Source organism: Triticum dicoccoides, chromosome 3B (genome assembly GCF_002162155.2).
Source record: "Triticum dicoccoides isolate Atlit2015 ecotype Zavitan chromosome 3B, WEW_v2.0, whole genome shotgun sequence".
NCBI lineage: Eukaryota > Viridiplantae > Streptophyta > Magnoliopsida > Poales > Poaceae > Triticum > Triticum dicoccoides.
In genome coordinates, this window is record NC_041385.1 from 152,056,582 (window position 1) to 152,075,637 (window position 19,056).

Below are 19,056 nucleotides of genomic sequence, written 5' to 3' on the forward strand. Positions count from 1 at the left end.
ATCAAGGAGGTGACACTCTCACATACACCCCTTGGCAGGCGGAAACATGACATAGAAAACACCGGTATCGACTGCGCCACTGACTTGATAAGCACTTCCTTTCCCGCAGCTGACAATATTTTTTCCATCCAGCCTCTGATATTCTCCCATACTCGGTCTCTCAAGTATCTGAAAGTGCCATTCTTTGAATGCCCAACATCAGTAGGCATCCCCAAATACCTATTATCGGTGTCAAAACCGGCGGATCTCGGGTAGGGGTTCCCGAACTGTGCGTCTAGGCGGATGGTAACAGGAGACAAGGGACACAATGTTTTTATCCAGGTTCGGGCCCTCTCGATGGAGGTAAAACCCTACTCCTGCTTGATTAATATTGATGATATGGGTAGTACAAGAGCAGATCTACCACGAGATCAAAGAGGCTAAACCCTAGAAGCTAGCCTATGGTATGATTGTTGTTCGCCCTACGGACTAAAACCCTCCGGTTTATATAGACACCGGAGAGGGTTAGGGTTACACAGAGTCGGTTACAATGGTAGGAGATCTACATATCCGTGTCGCCAAGATTGCCTTCCACGCCAAGGAAAGTCCCCTCCGGACACGGGACGAAGTCTTCAATCTTGTATCTTCATAGTCCAAGAGTCCGGCCAACGGTGATAGTTCGGCTATCCGGACACCCCCTAATCCAGGACTCCCTCAGTAGCCCCTGAACCAGGCTTCAATGACGACGAGTCCGGCACGCATATTGTCTTCTGCATTGCAAGGCGGGTTCCTCCTCCGAATACTTCATAGAAGATTTTGAACACAAGGATAGTGTCCGGCTCTGCAAAATAAGTTCCACATACCACCGTAGAGAGAATAATCTTTACACAAATTCAATCTGTTGACGTATTCTGTGGTGTGACGTCACACCACGGCCAAGCCTTTATTGGAATCGTTTTTCTGTCCCGCCTCAGCATGTTTAGCGAGGCGGTTTCCTTGGCACGTCTTGTCAAAGCAGAGATCGTGTCCCCTTACTCCGGCATTGTCATCAATACGGGCGTGGGTAATCCAACCGCGCCATTGATTACGGCGCTTGGGAGATAAGCGAGTTTTATCAGGCTGGTGGGGGAAGCATAGCTTCATCCGTCCATATAAGGGGATAAGGATCCACCTTTTCACCTACGCCTTCTTCCTCCTTTGCTCATCCATTTCCGCACACTCGAGCTCCAACGCCCAAGTCCGCACATCTCGCCTCAACCTTCCCTAGCCATGTCCAGAGCGGGAGGCAAGTGGATGGCCTCCTCCGTCACGGAAGGGCACATCAAAAAGTTGAGGAAAGCCGGATACTTGCACAACGACATTGCGCACCGGCTTCCAGACGAGGGGCAGCTCGTCCCCACCCCCAGGCCCCATGAGAGGGTGGTGTTCCTTCCCCATTTCCTCCGCGGACTAGGCTTCCCACTCCACCCATTTGTCCGGGGGCTCATGTTCTACTACGGCCTGGATTTCCACGATCTGGCCCCAAATTTCATCCTCAACATCTCAGCGTTTATCCTTGTGTGCGAGGCCTTCCGCCACATCAAACCCCACTTCGGCTTATGGCTGAAGACCTCCAATGTCAAGCCGAAGGTAGTGGGCGGCCAGCTGGCAGAGTGCGGAGGCGCCATGGTAGGAAAGATGCTCAACGTCATATGGCTCGAGGGCGCCTTCGTGGAAACCATCAAAGGGTGGCAATTGGGGTGGTTCTACATCACCGAGCCGCGTGACCCTGAATGGGCAGCGGCCCTCGAATTCTGATCTGGCATCCGTACACGGCTCACCTCCTGGAAAGAGAAGGGCCTGACGTGGGGTGATTTGGAAGAGCTGACCGGACTCCAAACATGCGTCCAAAACCTTGTGAACAAGAAGATCAAGCTCGTCAACATAGTCCAGGTCATGCTCATCCGCCGGATCCTCCCGTGCCAACAACGGGCCTTCAAATTGCGGGAGTTTGATCCAGCACATCACCAAACTTTGAGCAGGCTCTTCGACACTACGTACGAAGATGCCTGGAAGGTGCTATTCAAGGGCGCCGAGGCTCCCGCATCCGCTACCGAAGATCGCGTATTCAGCTCGCAGCGTCAAGCCGGCGAGGTAAGCTATTTTACCCTTTACAAGACGCTTGTTTTTCATAGTTTAACTCTATGCGGGATCTAAAACTCCCCTACCTTTGACAGGCCTAGCAGAAGAAGTCCGGGCAGGTTAACTGTCCGGCTCCCTTACCAGAAGACCCAGCGGATGCCCAATTGACGGGGCTGCTGGTTCTGGCACCTCACGTGGTGCCGGATAAGAAGGCCAAGAAGAAGGCCACGGGAACCCGAAAGAGTTCCCGGCGTCAGGTGTTATCGGACTCATCGTCCGATGACTCCGAGGCGGACTCCTCCCACGAAGACGAGGAGGAGAAAAAAGAGGCTTCTCCCCCAACGGGGGGAGAGAAGAAAAGGAAGGCCTCCCCAACTGGGGAGGCCGGAGGGTCCAAGAAGGGAAGGACCCTTCCTCCGGACTACTCCACCAACGCCGACAACGGCGAAGAGGAGTGGACACCGAGGGCTAAGCCCCTGGCGACATCGTAAGTGTCCAGATACCAGAATAATTCATGGCATTTCGTTTGTCGCATAGAATCTCCTAACGCCGAATACAACCCTGCAGCCCGCCCAACGACAGGCTCGACATTTCAACGAGCGGCTCCCTGGCTCCGCCGGACGTGAACAACACTTCACTTCCGGCCGCCTCCTCTCCTCGCTGCTGATGACGCCGAGGTGGGCTCCAAAAAGGGGCCCAGCCAGGAGGAGGAGGTCCCGGAGGTGCCGCAAGGCAACCTCCCGGACTTCGGGCATAAGGGGGATCAAACCCCAAGGGGTTCTAAGTCCGGCCCTGGGCCGGACTCCGCACCGGAACCTTCAGTGGTTCCGGAGTTTGACGGGCGGTCCCTTCGTAAGAAGGGCGAGACTGCGACACCGGTGACCTCCGTCCAACCGGAGGCGCCGGATAATTTGCTGGAGGCGCTTAACGGCGCCTCCATCGACGAGGCGCACCGCACTATCATGAGTGCGGTGATCTAGAAAGTTCAGTCCGCCAAGAGCGGGCTGACTGAAGCCTGTACCAGCCTTCTGACGAGCTTTGAGGTAAGTTTTTAAGATATGTAAGAATATTACCGCATAGACAGTAGCCCCTGATGCTCAGTTTGGTGTTCGGAAAGAAAAGCCAAGCTGAGGATCTAAAAAGATATACGCAGGAGTCTAACATAAATATGTCAATATGGGAATGCAGGCTGCACTGCTGACCTCTGCCGCACTGACTGCGGAGGTCAATGCATTGAAGGAGAGCCTCGAGCGGTCCATGAACGAGCTCGGCCTTGCCAAGAAGCAGCTCGAGGACAAGGAAGGTAAGTAATACCTTATTAAAGTAATACCTTATAGAAAGGATTTGGTTGCAAAAAATGACAGGAATAACGTGGGTATTGCAGGGGCCACGAACGAGGTGGCGACCCTGAAGGAAGTGGTGTCCAAGGCCGAAAACAATGCGGCCGTGGAGCGCCGAGCGAGAGAAGCAGGAGGCGCGGGTGGCGGAGGTGCGGCAAGAGCTCCAGGCTCTCGTGGAAAAACACGAGAGTTTAGAGCGTGACTCGAAGACTCGAGAGTCCGAGCTTGCCTTGGCTCTTGAGAGTGCCAAAGCCGCTAAGGCCGAAGCCCAGAAGGCCCTCCAGGAGATTGAGGCGATAAAAAAGATAGCGGCGGGTAAGGCATTCTTCATGCAAAGCAAGCATGTAAAAGTGAATTATCTGTTACTTACCCGAGTTCGGAGCTCTCCAGGAGCATTCGCAGATCTGCCCCGTAGTGTGTCCGATGCTACCGCGTTCTACCGAGCCGAGGAGGGGAGCTCGATGGAAAAGGTGTTCTGGTCTCAATATGCTGAGGCCGGACATCCGGTGCCCCTGAGCGACCAGCTGAAGCAGCTGGTCGAGCTCCACAAGGTGGCCGAACAGGCCATGAAGGGCCTCATAGTTCGGCTGTGGCCTAAAGAAGCCATGTCTGGGAGCTACTTCGGTCTGGTGCGGCGGCTGGTGGACGCCTGTCCATGGATTGAAGTCATCAAGCGTTCCGTCTGCATTGAAAGTGCCCGCCGGGCCCTTGCCCATGCTAAAGTGCACTGGGACAAGATGGACGCCGAGAAGCTTGTGACGGACGCGCCACCGCCAGGCAAGGAGTATCGCAAGCCCGAGATGTACTATGGGGGCGTCCTGAAGGGTGCCCGCCTTATAGCGGGTGAATGCTCCAAAGATGTAAATTTTGGGTAGACTCGCATTTTTTATCCTGTACGCTGAAAACTTTGTTCATATGCGCTAAGCAACGCTTGTTAATTTAAAATATTACCTTCTGTGCGGCCATTTATCAAATTTGAGAGATGGCGAGTCATTGGCTTCAGCCCCCATGCCACGAGTGCTGGGGTGTTCGGGATAAACTTGAGCGCTCTTGTTCCCATTCTTGGGTCCTTCGAGGGAGGCGTTCAACACGACGAACGAGGCAACCGGACTATAATGCTTGAACACTCTCACTTAGCCATAGAATTCTATAACTTTAAATTTCAGCGAAGCCCCTGGTATTCGAAAGACCGAGTTCGGGGTTGCTGTCCACGCCTTGGCCGGACAATGCCGACTCCTCGCTCTAAGCGGCATGAGTCTTTAGGGACCCGAAAAACCTCTCGAACAGCGACCGGCTCTCGCCCTATCATGACGGTCAGTTTTAGCTTTCTCCACTGAGGTGCTAAACCCAGCTCAACCGGGGCACAATCGCAGTGGTTCTCCCAGTGCTACCTTAGCCGATATAACGGAACGTAAGGTACCAAAACATGGGAGCCGGGCAAACCCAACTATTGACCCAAGACATGATTCGGAGCCGATGCATATAATGCTATAAGTTTGGAGTGCCGCACTTGTGAAAGTGTTCGGACTTATCACACCATATTTTGGGGTACTTAAGCCCCTGGTGTATTGACTGTACCAAGTTGTACGGGTGCAACATGTCATAGATGAACATTTATAGAAAAAAAGGAATGCAATAATAAGCAGAAGCTATGTATTGTTTATTCAAAAGATACTGCAATGAAAGCGGAACGATACAAATAGTGCGATAAGCAAGGGATGGGACTATTTAACATGTCCCCCTCCAGGGGTAGGCTACGGGATGGTATGTAAAATAGGTATACTGCTCGTAATAGAGACCACCTGGACACTCGACGTAGCTTTTCTGCTTCCCTGGCTGTTGCATCGTGAGTTCGGCGATTCTACTGCCGGATAGGGCTTCTGGAAGACGGAGTCCTGAGAATAAGAAAAAAAAAGAATGACACAATTGGGAGCCCCTTGTGCGGTTGAGCCGCACTCTGGGCATGTCGTGGTCGTGCCCCTCCCCCTATGCCCATGGTATCTCCAGAGCGTAGTTATGTACGCGTGGTACTGGTCTCGCGATTTCGTGAGGGCTGGGGTTGGGGCCGCATTGCTACGCGTGCTTGGAACGTGCCAGGCGGTCTTGTTGTAGGTTACTCCGGGCGCGCTTGACGGTGTCCGGACGTTTAGTAGTCGGACTCGAGAATTGCCTTAAGAGGCTGCTTTGTACTTCCGTTGCGAGGGCCGCCGTATGCTCCTCCGTTTGGAGAGAGCGTTCAGTGTTTCCATTGACCGTGATTACTCCTCGAGGGCCTGGCATCTTGAGCTTGAGGTATGCGTAGTGCGGCACCGCATTGAACTTTGCAAATGCAGTTCGTCGGAGCAGTGCGTGATAGCCACTGCGGAACGGGACTATGTCGAAGATTAATTCCTTGCTTCGGAAGTTATCCGGGGATCCGAAGACAACTTCAAGTGTAATTGAGCCTGTGCAGTTGGCCTCTACACCTGGTATGACGCCTTTAAAGGTCGTTTTTGTGGGTTTAATCCTTGAGGCGTCTATGCCCATTTTGCGCACTGTATCCTGGTAAGGCAGGTTCAGGCTGCTGCCACCGTCCATCAGGACTCTAGTGAGGTGAAATCCGTCAATGATTGGGTCAAGAACCAATGCGGCGAATCCGCCGTGGCAGATGCTAGTGGGGTGGTCCCTTCGATCAAAAGTGATCGGGTAGGAGGACCACGGGTTGAACTTTGGGGCGACTGGCTACATCGCGTATACGTCCCTTAGTGCATGCTTTCGCTCCCTTTTGGGTATGTGTGTTGCGTATATCATGTTCACTGTCCGCACTTGTGGGGGAAAGCCCTTTTGTCCTCTATTGTTCGGCGGCCGGGGCTCCTCCTCGTCATCGCTATGCAACCCCTTGTTGTTGTTTTCGGCATTTAACTTGCATGCCTGCTTGAATACCCAAAAATCCCTGTAGGTGTGGTTGGCTGGTTTTTCGGGGGTGCCATGTATCTGGCACGAGCGATCGAGTATTCGGTCCAAATTGGACGGGCCCTGAGTATTTCTTTTGAACGACTTTTTCCACTGACCGGGTTTAGAGCCTCTGAATCCAGCATTGACTGCTGTATCTTCAGTATTATCGCCGTTAATGCGGTGCTTGTGCTTGTTGCGACGCGACCTGCCATTGCTGTCCTTGGTATCTGAACTACCAGGGTTTTTGGTCAGGTTGTTACTGCGAGCTAGCCAGCTATCCTCTCCCATGCAGAAGCGGGTCATGAGTGATGTGAGGGCTGCCATGGATTTCGGCTTATCTTGTCCTAGGTGCCGGGCAAGCCACTCGTCGCAGATGTTATGTTTGAAAGCTGCAAGGGCCTCTGCATCCGGACAGTCAACCATTTGATTTTTCTTGGTTAAGAACCGTGTCCAGAATTGTCTGGCCGATTCATCTGGCTGCTGAATTATGTGGCTTAGGTCATCAGCGTCTGGTGGTCGCACATATGTGCCCTGGAAGTTATCAAGGAATGCGGCTTCCAGGTCTTCCCAACAACCAATTGATTCTGCTGGCAAGCTGTTGAGCCAATGCCGAGCTGGTCCTTTAAGCTTGAGTGAGAGGTATTTGATCGCGTGTAGATCATCACCGCGGGCCATGTGGATGTGAAGGAGATAGTCCTCGATCCAAACCGCAGGATCTGTTGTGTCGTCGTATGATTCAATGTTTACGGGTTTGAAACCCTCGGGGATTTGATGATCCATTACTTCGTCTGTGAAGCATAGTGGGTGTGCGGCGCCTCTGTATTGGGCTATATCACGACGCAGCTCAAATGAGCTTTGTCTACTGTGTTCGGCCCGACCGGAATTGCTGTATCCGGCGTGACGGTTGTCATCACGTGTCGTGGGGCGCCCACGCGATCCGTAGATCGATCTTATTTGCCTTGCCTTGTCCTCCAATATGTCTTGCAAGTCTGGCACATTTCCCCGTGGCTTTGTACTTTTCGAGCGACGCCGGGGTGCGGCTTTAGTGGAGGGCCTAGAGGCCTCTCTGTCGCGGCCACGAGGTGGCCGGTCGGCCGCATCATGCGCTGGCGATGTAGGTTTGGGTGCTTCCTCCTCTAATTGGGGTAGCAGCCTGCATTTTGGATAGCTCTTGGAGGGGCGATCGAGTTTATACTCTTCGGCTGCAAGGACTTCGGTCCATCTGTCAGCTAGCAAGTCTTGGTCAGCTCTAAGCTGCTGCTGCTTTTTCTTGAGGCTGCTTGTCGTGGCCATAAGCCTGCCTTTGAAACGCTCTTCTTCGACGGGATCCTCGGGCACGACAAATTCGTCGTCGTCGAGGCTTGCTTCATCTTCAGAGGGAGGCATATAATTATCGTCCTCTACCTCTCTGTCCGCCGCTCTATCATGAGGGCTGGCTTCTCCTCCTCCTGTGCTGAATCCTGCTAGAGGGGGTTGTCTTCGGCACTGTCCGGGGTGTTATTATCTCCCGTGCCGGAATCGCCGTTTTTGCTGTGGCGGGATTTAGAGCGGCGCCGCTGACGCCGGCGCTTGGGCTGTTTCTTGGAGGGGTCATCCTCCGCTGTTCCATTGCCATTCCCATCTTTTGGGGTGTCCACCATGTATATGTCGTATGACAAGGTGGCCTTCCAGTGCCCTGTGGGTGTTGGTTCTTGGTTGTCTCCTGCATCGTCGTCCATACCGTCGATGTCTTCGGAATCGAAGTCGAGCATGTCGGTTAAATCATCGACAGTGGCGACAAAGTGGGTGGTGGGTGGGCGTTGAATTTCTTCGTCGTCCGCATCCCAACCTTCCTGACCATAGTCCGGCCAGGGCTCTCCTGATAAAGAGAGAGACTTTAGTGAATTCAGGATGTCGCCAAAGGGCGAGTGCTGAAAGATGTCCGTGGCAGTGAACTACATAACCGGCGCCCAATCGGATTTGATTGGCAGGGGCGCAGGAGGTTCGGAGTCCGGAGAGGAGTCCGACACCTCGGGGTCACGGACTTTGCAAAGGACAGGGATAGTGTTCGGCTCAATTGCCGTAGAGATCGTAGCCCCCGAGGCGGTGTCCAGCCACTCGTCCTCGATCAGCGAAGTCGGCTCCGAGCTAAGGGTCGGAGCGGACACTAGTGCGGCCTCCAGGGCACTATTCGGTGGCAGAGCTAGATCATACCCATCGAGACAGTGCGGCGCGCTCGGCAGTGGCTCGAATCCGTCGAAGATCAAGTCTCTGCGGATGTCAGCCGTGTAGTTCAAACTCCCAAATCTGACCTGATGGCCAGGGGCGTAGCTTTCGATCTGCTCCAGATGGCCAAGTGAATTGGCCCGCAGTGCAAAGCCGCCGAATACGAAGATCTGTCCGGGGAGAAAAGTCTCACCCTGGACCACGTCGCTGTTGCTGATCGAAGGAGCCATCGGGCCTAAAGGTGAAGACACAGAGGAACTCTCAATGAAAGCACCAATGTCGGTGTCAAAACCGGCGGATCTCAGGTAGGGGTTCCCGAACTGTGCGTCTAGGTGGATGGTAACATGAGACAAGGGACACGATGTTTTTACCCAGGTTCGGGCCCTCTCGATGGAGGTAAAACCCTACTCCTGCTTGATTAATATTGATGATATGGGTAGTACAAGAGCAGATCTACCACGAGATCAAAGAGGCTAAACCCTAGAAGCTAGCCTATGGTATGATTGTTGTTCGTCCTACGGACTAAAACCCTCCGGTTTATATAGACACCGGAGAGGGTTAGTGAGGGAGTCCTGGATTACAGGGTGTTCGGATAGCCAAACTATCACCATTGGCCGGACTCCTAGACTATGAAGATACAAGACTGAAGACTTCATCCCGTGTCCGGATGGGACTTTCCTTGGCGTGGAAGGCAAGCTTGGCGATACGGATATGTAGATCTCCTACCATTGTAACCGATTCTATGTAACCCTAACCCTCTCCGGTGTCTATATAAACCGGAGGGTTTTAGTCCGTAGGGCGAACAACAATCATACCATAGGCTAGCTTCTAGGGTTTAGCCTCTTTGATCTCGTGGTAGATCTACTCTTGTACTACCCATATCATCAATATTAATCAAGCAGGAGTAGGGTTTTACCTCCATCGAGAGGGCCTGAACCTGGGTAAAAACATCGTGTCCCTTGTCTCCTGTTACCATCCGCCTAGACGCACAGTTCGGGAACCCCTACCCGAGATCCGCCGGTTTTGACACCGACATTGGTGCTTTCATTGAGAGTTCCTCAGTGTCGTCACCTTTAGGCCCGATGGCTCCTTCGATCATCAAAAACGACGCGGTCTAGTGTGAGACTTTTCTCCCCGGATAGATCTTCGTATTCGGCGGCTTTGCACTGCGGGCCAATTCACTTGGCCTTCTGGAGCAGATCGAAAGCTACGCCCCTGGCCATCAGGTCAGATTTGGGAGTTTGAACTACACGACTGACATCCGCGGAGACTTGATCTTCGATGGATTTGAGCCATAGCCAAGCGCGCCGCACTGTCTCGATGGGTATGATCTAGCCCTGCCGCCGAACAGTGCCCTGGAGGCTGCACCAGCGTCCGCTCCGACCCTTAGCTCGGAGCCGACTTCGCCGATCGAGGACGAGTGGCTGGACACCGCCTAGGGGACTACGATCTCTACGGCGATTGAGCCGAACACCATCCCTGTCCTTCGCAAAGCCCGTGACTCCGAGGTGCCGGACTCCTCTCCGGACTCCGAACCTCCCGCACCCCTGCCAATCAAATCCGATTGGGCGCCGGTTATGGAGTTCACTACCGCGGACATCTTTCAGCACTCGCCCTTTGGCGACATCCTAAATTCACTAAAGTCTCTCTCTTTATTAGGATAGCCCTGGCCGGACTATGGTCAGGAAGGTTGGGATGCGGACGACGAAGAAATTCAACACCCACCCACCACCCACTTCATAGCCACTGTCGATGATTTAACCGACATGCTCGACTTCGACTCCGAAGACATTGACGGTATGGACGACGATGCAGGAGACAACCAAGAACCAGCGCCTACAAGGCACTGGAAGGCCACCTTGTCATACGACATATACATGGTGGACACCCCAAAAGATGGGAATGGCAATGGAACAACGGAGGATGACCCCTCCAAGAAATAGCCCAAGCGCCGGCGTCAGCGGCGCCGCTCTAAATCCCGCCACAACAAAAACGGTGATTCCGGCACGGGAGATAATAACACCCCGGAAAGTGCCGAAGACAACCCCCTCCAGCAGGACTCAGCACAAGAGGAGGGAGAAGCCAGCCCTCATGATAGAGCGGTGGACAGAGAGGTAGAGGACGATAATTATATGCCTCCCTCCGAAGATGAAGCAAGCCTCGACGACGACGAATTTGTCGTACCCGAGGATCCCGTCGAACAAGAGCGTTTCAAACCCAGGCTTATGGCCACGGCAAGCAGCCTCAAGAAAAAGCAGCAGCAGCTTAGAGCTGACCAAGACTTGCTAGCGGACAGATGGACTGAAGTCCTTGCAGCCGAAGAGTATAAACTCGATCGCCCCTCCAAGAGCTACCCAAAACGCAGGCTGCTACCCCAATTAGAGGAGGAAGCACCCAAACCTACACCACCAGCGCATGACGCGGCCGACCGGCCACCTTGTGGCCACGACAGAGAGGCCTCTAGGCCCTCCACTAAAGCCGCACCCCGGCGTCGCTCGAAAAGTACAAAGCCACGGGGAAATGCGCCAGACTTGCGAGACATATTGGAGGACAAGGCAAGGCAAATAAGATCGATCCACGGATCACATGGGCGCCCCACGATACATGATGACAACCGTCACGCCGGATACAACAATTCCGGCCGGGCCGAACACAGTAGACAAAAGCTCATCTGAGCTGCATCGTGATATAGCCCAATACAGAGGCGCCGCACACCCACTATGCTTCACAAACGAAGTAATGGATCATCAAATCCCCGAGGGTATCAAACCCGTAAACATTGGATCATACGACAGCACAACAGATCCTGCAGTTTGGATCGAGGACTATCTCCTTCACATCCACATGGCCCGCGGTGATGATCTACACGCCATCAAATACCTCCCACTCAAGCTTAAAGGACCAGCTCGGCATTGGCTCAACAGCTTGCCAGCAGAATCAATTGGTTGTTGGGAAGACCTGGAAGCCGCATTCCTTGATAACTTCCAGGGCACCTATGTGCGACCACCAGACGTTGATGACCTAAGCCACATAATTCAGCAGCCAGATGAATCTGCCAGACAATTCTGGACACGGTTCTTAACAAAGAAAAATCAAATCGTTGACTGTCCGAATGTAGAGGCCCTTGCAGCCTTCAAACATAACATCCGCGACGAGTGGCTTGCCCGACACCTAGGACAGGAAAAGCTGAAATCCATGGCAGCCCTCACATTACTCATGACCCGCTTCTGCGCGGGAGAGGACAGCTGGCTAGCTCGCAGTAACAACCTGACCAAAAACCCTGGTAGTTCGGATACCAAGGACAGCAATGGCAGGTCACGTCGCAACAAGCACAAGCACCGCATTAACGGCGATAATACTGAAGATACAACAGTCAATGTCGGATTCAGAGGCTCTAAACCCGGTCAGCGTAAAAAGCCGTTCAAAAGAAATACTCAAGGCCCGTCCAATTTGGACCAAATACTCGATCTCTTGTGCCAGATACATGGCACCCCCGAAAAACAAGCCAACCACACCTACAGGGATTGTTGGGTATTCAAACAGGCAGGCAAGTTAAGTGCCGAAAACAATGACAAGGGGCTGCATAGCGATGACGAGGAGGAGCCCCGGCCACCGAACAATAGAAGACAGAAGGGCTTTCCCCCACAAGTGCGGACAGTGAACATGATATATGCAACCCACATACCCAAAAGGGAGCGGAAGCGTGCACTAAGGGACGTATATGCGATGGAGCCAGTCGCCCCAAAGGTCAACCCGTGGTCCTCCTGCCCGATCACTTTTGATCGAAGGGACCACCCCACTAACATCCGCCACGGCGGATTCTCCACATTGGTTCTTGACCCAATCATTGACGGATTTCACCTCACTAGAGTCCTGATGGACGGCGGCAGCAGCCTGAACCTGCTTTACCAGGATACAGTGTGCAAAATGGGCATAGACCCCTCAATGATTAAACCCACAAAAACGACCTTTAAAGGCGTCATACCAGGTGTAGAGGCCAACTATACAGGATCAATTACACTTGAAGTGGTCTTCGGATCTCCGGATAACTTCCGAAGCGAGGAATTAATCTTCAACATAGTCCCGTTCCGTAGCGGCTATCACGCACTGCTCGGACGAACCACATTTGCAAAATTCAATGCGGTGCCGCACTACGCATACCTCAAGCTCAAGATGCCATGCCCTCGAGGAGTAATCACGGTCAATGAAAACACCGAACGCTCTCTCCGAACGGAGGAGCATACGGCGGCCCTCGCGGCGGAAGTACAAAGCAGCCTCTTAAGGCAATTCTCGAGTCCGACTACTAAACGTCCGGACACCGTCAAGCGCGCCCGGAGTAACCTTCAACAAGACCGCCTGGCACGTTCCGAGCACGCGTAGCAATGCGGCCCCAACCCCAGCCCTCGTGAAATCACGAGACAAGTACCACGCGTACATAACTACGCTCTAGAGATACCATGGGCATAGGGGAAGGGGCACGACCACGGCATGCCCAGAGTGCGGCTTAACCGCACAAGGGGCTCCCAATTGTGCCATTCTTTTTTTTCTTATTCGCAGGACTCCGTTTTCCAGAAGCCTTGTACGGCAGTAGAAACGCCGAACTCACGATGCAACAGCCAGGGAAGCAGAAAAACTACGTCGAGTGTCCAGGTGGTCTCTATTACGAGCAGTATACCTGTTTTACATACCATCCCGTAGCTTACCCCTAGAGGGGGACATGTTAAATAGTCCCATCCCTTGCTTATCGCACTATTTGTATCGTTCTGCTTTCATTGCAGCATCTTTTGAATAAACAATACATAGCTTCTGCTTATTATTGCATTCCTTTTTTTTTCTTCTATAAATGTTCATCTATGACATGTTGCACCTGTACAACTTGGTACGGTCAATACACCAGGGGCTTAAGTACCCCAAAACATGGTGTGATAAGTCCGAACACTTTCACAAGTGCGGCACCCCGAACTTATAGCATTATATGAATCGGCTCCGAATCATGTCTTGGGTCAATAGTTGGGTTTGCCCGGCTCCCATGTTTTGGTACCTTATATTCCGTTATATCGGCTAAGGTAGCGCTGGGAGAACCACTGCGATTGTGCCCCGGTTGAGCTGGGTTGAGCACCTCAGTGGAGAAAGCTAAAACTGACCGTCATGATAGGGCGAGAGCTGGTCGCTGTTCGAGAGGTTTTTCGGGTCCCTAAAGACTCATGCCGCTTAGAGGGAGGAGTCGGCATTGTCCGGCCAAGGCGTGGATAGCGCCCCGACTTCGGTCTTCTGAATACCAGGGGCTTCACTGAAATTTAAAATTATAGAATTCTATGGCTAAGTGAGAGTGTTCAAGCATTATAGTCCGGTTGCCTCGTTCGTCGTGTTGAACGCCTCCCTAGAAGGACCCAAGAATGGGAACAAGAGCGCTCAAGTTTATCCCGAACACCCCAGCACTCGTGGCATGGGGGCTGAAGCCAACGACTCGCCATCTCTCAAATTTGATAAACGGCTGCACAGAAGGTAATATTTAAAATTAACAAGCGTTGCTTAGCGCATATGAACAAAGTTTTCAGCGTACATGATAACAAATGTGAGTCTACTAAAAAATTACATCTTTGGACCATTCATCCGCTATAATGCAGGCACCCTTCAGGACGCCCTTATAGTACATCTCGGGCTTGTGATACTCCTTGCCCGGCGGTGGCGCGTCCGTCACAAGCTTCTCAGCGTCCATCTTTCCCCAGTGCACTTTAGCATGGGCAAGGGCCCGACGGGCACCTTCAATGCAGACGGAGTGCTTGATGACTTCAATCCACGGACAGGCGCCCACCAGCCGCCGCACCAGACCAAAGTAGCTCCCAGGCATGGCTTCTTTAGGCCACAGCCGAACTATGAGGCTCTTCATGGCCTTTTCGACAACCTTGTGGAGCTCGACCAGCTGCTTCAGCTGGTCGCTCAGGGGCACCGGATGTCCGGCCTCAGCATATTGAGACCAGAACACCTTCTCTGTCGAGCTCCCCTCCTCGGCTCGGTAGAACGCGACAGCATCAGACACACTACGGGGCAGATCGGTGAACGCTCCTGGAGAGCTCCGGATTCGGGTAAGTAACAGATAATTCACTTTTACATGCTTGCTTTGCATAAAAAATGCCTTACCCGCCGCTATCTTCTTTATCGCCTCGATCTCCTGGAGGGCTTTTTGGGCTTCGGCCTTAGTGGCTTTGGCACTCTCAAGAGCCAAGGCGAGCTCGGACTCTCGAGTCTTCTAGTCACGCTCCAAACTCTCGTGTTTTTCCATGAGAGCCTGGAGCTCTTGCCGCACCTCCGCCACCCGCACTTCATGCTTCTCTCGCTCGGTGCGCTCCAAGGCCGCACTATTTTCGGCCTTGGACACCACTTCCTTCAGGGTCGCCACCTCGTTCGTGGCCCCTGCAATACCCACATTATTCCTGTCATTTTTGCAACCAAATCCTTTCTATAAGGTATTACTTTAATAAGGTATTACTTACCTTCCTTATCCTCGAGCTGCTTCTTGGCAAGGCCGAGCTTGTTCTCGGATCGCTCGAGGCTCTGCTTTAATGCATTGACCTCCGCAGTCAGTGTGGCAGAGGTCAGCAGCGCAGCCTGCATTCCCATATTGATATATTTATGGTTAGACTCCTGCGTATATCTTTTTAGATCCTCAGCTTGGCTTTTCTTTCCGAACACCAAACTGAGCATCAGGGGCTACTGTATATGCGGTAATATTCTTACATATCTTAAAAACTTACCTCAAAGCCTGTTAGAAGACTGGTACAGGCTTCAGTCAGCCCGCTCTTGGCGGACTGAACTTTCTGGATCACCGCACTCATAATAGTGCGGTGCTCCTCGTCGATGGAGGCGCCGTTAAGCGCCTCCAGCAAATTATCTGGCGCCTCCGGTTGGATGGAGGCCGCCGATGTCGCAGTCTTGCCCTTCTTACGAAGGGGCTGCCTGCAGGACTCTGGAACCACTGAAGGTTCCGGTACGGAGTCCGGCACAGGGCCGGACTTAGAGCACTCTAGGGTTTTGCCCCCTTCATGCCCGGAGTCCGGGAGGTCGCCTTGCGGCGCCTCCAGGACCACCTCCTCCTGGTTGGGCCCCTTTTGGGACTCCACCGCGGTGTCTTCTGCGTCGCGAGGGGAGGAGGCGGTCGGAAGTGAAGTGCTATTCACATCCGACGAACCCAGGGAGCCGCTCGACGAAGCGGGGAGCTCATCCTTGGGCGGGCTACATGGTTGTATTCGGCGCTAGAAGACACTATGCGACAAATGAAAAATCATGAGTTATTATGGAATCCAGACACTTACGATCTCGCCAGGGGCTTGGCCCTCGAGGGCCACTCCTCTTCGCCGTGGTTGGCGTTGGTGGAGTAGTCCGGAGGAAGGGTCCTTCCCTTCTTGGACCGTCCGGCCTCCCCAGTGGGGGAGGCCTTCCTTTTCTTCTCTCCCCCCGTTAGGGGAGAAGCCTCTTTCTTCTCCTCCTCGTCTTCACGGGAGGAGTCCGCCTCGGAGTCATCGGATGATGAGTCCGATAACACCTGACGCCGGGAACTCTTTCGAGTTCCCGTGGCCTTCTTCTTGGCCTTCTTCTCCGGCACCACGTGAGGTGTCGGAACCAGCAGCCCCGTTAAGCGGGCGTCCGCTGGGTTTTCTGGCAAAGGAGTCGGACAGTTAACCTGCTCGGACTTCTTCAACCAGTCCTGTCAAAGGTAAGGGAGTTTAGATCCCACATAGAGTCAGACTATGAAAAACAAGAATCCCGTAAAGGGTAGAATAGCTTACCTCGCTGGCCTGACGCCGCGAGCTGAATCCGCGATCTTCGGTAGCGGATGCGGGGGCCTCGGCGCCCTTAAATAGCACCTTCCAGGCATCTTCGTACGTAGTGTCGAAGAGCTTGCTCAAGGTTTGGTGTTGTGCCGGATCAAACTCCCACAATTTGAAGGCCCGTTGTTGGCACGGGAGGATCCGGCGTATGAGCATGACCTGGACTACATTGACAAGCTTGAGATTCTTGTTCACCAGCTTTTGGACGCAGGCTTGAAGTCCGGTCAGCTCTTCCGAATCTCCCCACGTTAGGCCCGTCTCTTTCCAGGAGGTGAGCCATGTGGGGAAACTAGATCGGAATTCAGGGGCCGCCGCCCATTTAGGGTCACGCGGCTCGGTGATGTAGAACCACCCCGATTGCCACCCCTTTATTGTCTCCACAAAGGAGCCCTCGAGCCATAGGACGTTGGCCATCCGGCCTGCCATGGCACCTCCGCACTCCGCTTGGCGTCCGCCCACTACCTTCGGCTTGATATTAAAAACCTTCAGCCATAAGACGAAGTGGGGCTGGATGCAGAGGAAGGCCTCGCACACAACGATGAACGCCGAGATGTTGAGGATGAAGTTCGGGGCCAGATCGTGGAAATCTAGGCCATAATAGAACATGATCCCCCAGACAAATTGGTGAAGTGGAAAACCTAGTCCGCGGAGGAAGTGGGTAAGGAACACCACCCTCTCATGGGGCCTGGGGGTAGGAAGGAGCTGCCCCTTGTCGGGGAGCTGATGCACGATGTCGCTGGATAAGTATCTGGCCTTCCGCAACTTTTTGACTTGTTCCTCCGTTACAGAGGAGACCATCCACTTGCCTCCCGCTCCGGACATGGCTGGGGAAGGTTGAGGCGAGATGTGCGGACTTGGGCGCTGGAGCTCGAGTGCGCGGAAATGGATAAGCAAAGGAGGAACAAGGCGTAGGTACAAAGGTGGATCCTTATCCCCTTATATGGACGGACGAAACTATGCGTCCCCACTAGCCTGATAAAACTCGCTTATCTCCCAAGCGCCCTAATCAATGGCGCGGTTGGGTTACCCACGCCCGCATTGATAAGAATCCCGGAATAAGGGGACACGATCTCTGCTTTGACAAGACGTGCCAAAGAAACCATCTCGCTAAACACGCTGAGGTGGGACAGTAAAAATGATTCCAATAAAGGCTTGGCCGTGATGTGATGTCACGCCGTAAAATACGTCAGCAGATTGAATTTGTGTAAGTATTATTCTCTCTACGGTGGTATGTGGAACTTATTTTGCAGAGCCGGACACTATCCTTGTGTTCAAAATCTTCTATGAAGTATTCGGAGGAGGAACCCGCCTTGCAATGCCGAAGACAATATGCGCGCCGGACTCGTCGTCATTGAAGCCTGGTTCAGGGGCTACTGAGGGAGTCCTGGATTAGGGGGTGTTCGGATAGCCGAACTATCACCGTTGGCCGGACTCCTAGACTATGAAGATACAAGATTGAAGACTTCGTCCCGTATCCGGATGGGACTTTCCTTGGCGTGGAAGGCAAGCTTGGCGATACAGATATGTAGATCTCCTACCATTGTAACCGACTCTGTGTAACCCTAACCCTCTCCAGTGTCTATATAAACCGGAGGGTTTTAGTCCGTAGGGCGAACAACAATCATACCATAGGCTAGCTTCTAGGGTTTAGCCTCTTCGATCTCGTGGTAGATCTACTATTGTACTACCCATATCATCAATATTAATCAAGCAGGAGTAGGGTTTTACCTCCATCGAGAGGGCCCGAACCTGGGTAAAAACATCGTGTCCCTTATCTCCTGTTACCATCCGCCTAGACGCACAGTTCGGGAACCCCTACCCGAGATCCGCCGGTTTTGACACCGACAGTTAGGGTTACACAGAGTCGGTTACAATGGTAGGAGATCTACATATCCGTATCGCCAAGCTTGCCTTCCACGCCAAGGAAAGTCCCCTCCGGACACGGGACGAAGTCTTCAATCTTGTATCTTCATAGTCCAGGAGTCCGGCCAACGGTGATAGTTCGGCTATCCGGACACCCCCTAGTCCAGGACTCCCTCACCTGTCGCTGAGGGATTCATTCTGAACATTCAAAGTAGTTTTGATATTTTCTCTCATACCCTATGGACAACCTCTGCTGAAAAAGATAGATGCTTTCTCATGATTTATGCGCTGTCCTAAAGCCAAACAGTAGCGTTCCAATAGGTTTGATACTGCAACAGCCCCTTTAACACTCGATTTAAACATCAGCAGGCTATCATCGGCGAAAAGGAGATGGTTCATGACGGGCGCCGTGGGTGCCACCTTGATCCCTTCTAGCTGAGACGACGAGGAACTGGATTTTAGTAGGCACGAAAGGCTCTCTGCTGCGATTAAAAAGAGATATGGGGATATCGGATCTCTCTGCCGAATACCTCTGGATGGATAGAAAGTGTCTAGTCTCTCACCATTAAAAAGCACTGAGAACGAAACTGAACGCACCATGTTCATGACGAACTGTACCCAGGCTGGAGCGAAACCCAGCTTTATCATTATCGAGCTTTAGGGCACAAAAACTGTTTACCTTGGCCTTGCTGTGTTTCATAAAGTGAAGACACTCATAAGCACTGATGATGTTATCTGTAATATGTCTTCCTGGCACAAAGAACATTCTTTTTTTTAATGACGGC